Genomic DNA, 5,097 nt, shown 5'->3' on the forward strand with positions numbered 1-5,097 from the left:
AAAAAAAAAAATGGCTAACAAGGTAAATTCTAGATATCAATTCCTTATCACATATGATTTTCAAGTATTTTCTCCCATCCCATGGGTTGCCTTTTCAGTCTGTTCAGAGTCTTCTGATACACAAAAGTTTTTAATTTTGATAAAGTCCAACTTATTTATCTTTTCTTTACTTGCTTATGCTTTCTGTGTCATATAAAAAAAAAAATCACCACCAAATCCAATGTCATGAAGCCTTCCCCAAAAGTTTTCTTCCAAGAGATGTGAATATCCAGTTTCCCAGCACCTTCTGTTGAAAAAACTGTCCTTTCCTCATTAAATGGTTACTTGTCCTATTTTTAATATAAGTTCAAAGGAAGCATATTCCACAGCTTCCCTTGATAATTCATGCTGGTGTTTAACAAATTTCATGGTTTGCAAGGTCTTTATATGTGATTTAAATCTCTACTACTGAAACTTAAGCCTATTCTCTTATGTCCTCAATAACAAGATAAAATAGATCCACTATAACCTGTGAATACTAGAATAGCTATCTTCAAATAACAAAACTATTCAATCATTTCTTAGAATTCCTTTATTCAGGCAAAGTAATTTCAACTCCTTTAACCTCTCCTCACTGGTCTTATTTCTTAGCTCTTTGATAGTCTTTGAAAGATCTTTCTGAACCCACTTGAAGTTTTTTTGCATTTTTCTTAAGATACAGAGTCCATAAATCATAGAATTCAGAAGTTTCCTTGAAGTTAACTTGTCTATCGGTTTGCTTCTAGGAAAGTTCCATCTATAATAAAACAGTTCATGCAGACTGGAATACAGCTAAGTCCTCACTTAATGTTGCTGATAGGTTCCTGGAACTAAGGCAAAATAATGTATAATGAAATCAATTTTACCATACTCCAACTGATATAAACAAGAGTAAAGTTCCTATGGTAACTCATCAACATTATAAACGAAATGACATTGAACAAAAAGTTATTTGAGGACCTGCTGTATTTCATATGCCCCTAAGGAACTCTATAAAAAAAGAACTCATACCCCTCTTTGATTATAAAATCAGCAATCATTAGAGTTGGACTCCAAGTTTCTCAAGATTCTTGTATTCAAAAGAAAAATACATAAGAATAATTATACTCTCGAGTCACTTCCTTATTCATTTAGCTCTTCAGATAGAGAGGGATCACTCTAGAGTCTCCACTTGGTTTTAGATCTTCCACTATATCACCATCAAACCAGGCAATTATAGAATTTGTCCTTCAGCAAAATTGCTAATAATTCACGAGGAACCAAACAGAAACAGTAATGACAAATTAATATGGAACCAGACAGGCATTGATCTAAACACTAGAAAGAGGAGTGTTCTTTCTGGAGAAACAGTCTTTGGATTGTGACAGACCACAAAGGGCAACAGATCCTTCTTCAACCATAATACTCTCAAAACTCCACACTAGAAATCTTCATAAGAAATAATCTGCTTTTGGGTAACTAGGTTAGCAGATAAAAAAAGCAAAAGCTCTTTAGATTTCTAAGGCTGACAGTGGGCATACACATCACATATACTGAGACATGAGGGGCTTTTTATCGAAGACAGAAGGACTTACACCCTTCAGCTAACCCCTTCATCACATAGTTGTAGCCCGCTCAGCCCACTGGAGCTTTGAGGTGCTTTTCTGCAAGCACGATGAATAAAGGACATTGCAAACAGTCTACAGCTTTGGAAGGCAGCAAGATCAGTAGCCAGGAGAGAATTTTTTTTTTAACAATTGTTAGAAAACCTCTGTTAAAAATAACCCCAGAAATCTCAGTAGGGGTAAAGGAGGGGCTCATTACACTATTTTGTTTACATTGTATATGATTTTTTTAAAAAGGTTCCTAGATATCCAAGAAACAAGAGCCCACAATGAAGATCCAAACACAGTACAACTGAAACAGTACCAGCAGGGCTTCCTTGTATTTCTGTGCCAGATGCTGACTACACTTCCATAGAGGGCTGGCTATTTGTCAGAGTCATGGCTATTCTGGAACACATGCCTGCCTGAAATCCTAAATGGACAGCAGTTCTTGTAGGACTGTGATGTTTAAGGCCAATTTTGCTGTTGCAATGAAAAGAGCTCAATTACTGCCCTTGTATCTCCTATGGAGAACACAGACCAACAGCAAGAGAGAAGGCCCACAGACAAGATTGTTATCCTCTAAAAAACCTTTATCTAAGATTTATCTGAAAGAGAAATGTGGCACTGAGACACCATACTAGATGACATGAAGTCTATTTTTAGCTTTAACTCTTGGCCATACAAAATAGAATAAAAATTTAATAAAATGTAAGTGAAATGCAATGGTCAGTCATGTCAACAATTCGCTAGGCAAGTTTATCTAAAATAGGTTGACTAGTATGAACTTGGAAGGAGAAAATCTAGAGAGAAAGCACAGACCCTAACAGAAAGCCTCAAAAAGAGTTTTGATAAATAAAGGGACAATAACAGATACACAGCAATTAGGTAATATTTTAAAGTATTTTAGGGGCCGCTTCTTCCTGTTACTGGCCCCAAAGAATCAAAATTATTCCAACTTACCAAAGTAGTAAAACAGAAAAAGTAAAAACAGCAGTGAACTAGAGAACACTTTTACAGAATAACCAAATTTGTATAAACTTAAAAAATGTATAAACTTAAAAAATGGTCAATCTGAGAAAATATTTGGCCTGTATTGTTATATGCATTACCTCTCTTGCTTCCATTTCTCCAGCAGAGTTCCAAGTCAATAAACAAAAGAAAACACATGGTTCCCTAGCAGCTACCTGCTCTAAGCCATGCTCTCTACCCACCTCTTTGCAGAGAAACCCATCTGTCAGTTTTTCACACGACAACTCCAACTACTCCGCAAATCCACAAGCTGAATGAGAAGAAGGGATCACCAGGGTAGGTGTGGATGTGGTTAAGTGCAATTCATGAGAACTGTCACAAGTATCACAAGATATGTTCTTCAATCATTAACTCCTCTGTCTTCCAACCAATAAAGCCCAAAACTACCCACAAATCTTAGGAAATATACTAGGAGTTAGTAGGACACACATTTATACAGTTTCATAAAATCTAGTCATAGGAAACGTTTCATCTGATGACTAGAAATGGTTTTGCATCAACCTTAAACATAAGAATTGTTTCTTCTAAAACTGTTAATCCTCAAAAATAACATATTGTTTTGAGAAAATATTTGACCTGTGTTGTTATATGCATTACCTCTCTTAGGATGCTATTTTCAATGACTAGGTTAGTTATTCATAAGGTTAGTACTGACAAAACCAATTGAACCCTTTGCTTCAAATTTAACCACACAATGTGTTTTTCATTTTTGGTACCTTTTTCAGGCAGTGATTAGATGATCAGATTTGTACTAAGTATATTAATAAATGCCTTACATTTGAAAAATGGATCAGTCATATTAAAAAAAATAACATTTTATCTTTTAAAACAGCACTGTGAAAAGTACAAAGTTCACACGCATTATTAGTCTTTCAGTGACTTTTTTTTCTTCCAGCTATTTTGTAACCATTTTTTGACTCATCATTGTTAACACTATAGTTAGCACATCTAATGTTATATAGTATACAGTGATTCATGACTGTAACACTATATATAGTAGAAGGAAAATGACTATGTGGGATCTTATGCAAGGGAAAAAACATTAGTATTTTTGTAAATGCTCACTATTTCCTGTAAAAAGGTATGTGAGGCATGAGACCACCAAAATATAATTATCACAAATATAGTTTCTACTCACCAGTTTGATAGCTACATATTCATTGGTGTAGAGATTTTTACCTAGGGGAAAAGCAAAATGTATTTTAGTGACATTTATCCCAGAAAATGCAAAGCAAAATCTTAGCATACAAGGTCATGAGAAAGGTCACATTCCCAATGCTGTTCACATATATGAAACATGGTTTATAAGTGAAAAGGCAAACAGAGATAATGAGACCCAGCAAGACAAGAACAAAAACAGCTTGAGAATTTGGAAATTTAAGTTAGAGATGAGAATTTTTTTATAAAAAGAACACAAATCTCTTTTTCTCTCACATATACATGTTTTACTATTTAATATTTCCCAAGTATTAAGCTGCGAGGCAAATCAAGAAGAAAAAAATGCGAGAATTTCAAAGACACTGAGATTTTAACTTGTAGCACAATAAGCTCAAAGTTTTGTTCTTTTAAGTCACTGACAAATGAAGGTTTTATATTTTTTTGTCAAGGTATGTAGTGTCAACTTTAGTTAACATAAAGGACAGTGTGAAATAAAAGCAATTACTACCCTACACACCTTTTGGGAAACTTATCTACTACATATAAGGAGATGATTCTCAAAGCTCTTGACTCGTCACCAGAAACTCTAATTCTATATCTTTATGTGCTGGAAACAGCTTTCCACCTAGATAACACTTTTAAACATGTCAAAGTTCTTCCTGAAATAATAACAATTTTTCCTCTCAACTCCCTACTTGTATAAATGGAATCAATGTTCTCCTAGACGTCTTGAGTTAAGAACTTGGGAGTGAGGATGAGGATGAGAGCCATAGCTCGCAATTACCAAGCCCATATCACATGCTGGGTATGCAGCTACCTTCACCTCCCCACCCTCAGTGACCCCTGAAAGCTTTAATTCCTCCTGAGCATTTAGTATGTAACATAGTTCAGCCACTGCACTGGACTTCGCGCTGCTTCTTATATATCTGTCCTGCCTTTGTCAGCTAGACTCTATAACTATCTTGCAGGTAGAGATTTTATCTAATATTGGATTGTCGGGAAAGTCATGATGTATTTTTTTCTGTTTTTCATTGCAAAAATGCATCATTACTTTTCCGACAACCCAATAGTTCTGTCAATGCTGTATGGAGCAGAAGACCATGCTCTCCACCTCACAGACGCCCCAAACCTTAACTGATTAAAAGTTACTGGTATAGGGCCGGCCGAGTGGCGCGATGGTTAAGAACTCGCTTGGGATGCCAGAGGGCCCCGGTTCGGATCCCACATGTGAGGGCCAGTGACGCTGCCCTCCACAGCTAAGATGCTGAACGGCAGCTCAACCTGGAGCTGGGCTGCCATGAGTCGC

General features: G+C 36.0%; 1 protein-coding gene across 1 annotated transcript in view; it reads right to left on the bottom strand.

Moving 5' to 3' along the window:
* CSNK1G1 (casein kinase 1 gamma 1) overlaps positions 1 to 3,810 on the bottom strand; it is a 76,327-nt gene extending 72,517 nt beyond the window's left edge. Inside the window, exon 1 of the mRNA XM_019633786.1 lies at positions 3,772 to 3,810. The gene's annotated coding sequence lies outside the window, so the exon portion shown is untranslated. The remainder of the gene's footprint in view (positions 1 to 3,771) is intronic.
* Positions 3,811 to 5,097: the final 1,287 nt, after the last annotated feature.

Source organism: Hipposideros armiger, unplaced genomic scaffold, assembly GCF_001890085.2.
Source record: "Hipposideros armiger isolate ML-2016 unplaced genomic scaffold, ASM189008v1 scaffold_1404, whole genome shotgun sequence".
Classification (NCBI taxonomy): Eukaryota; Metazoa; Chordata; class Mammalia; order Chiroptera; family Hipposideridae; genus Hipposideros; species Hipposideros armiger.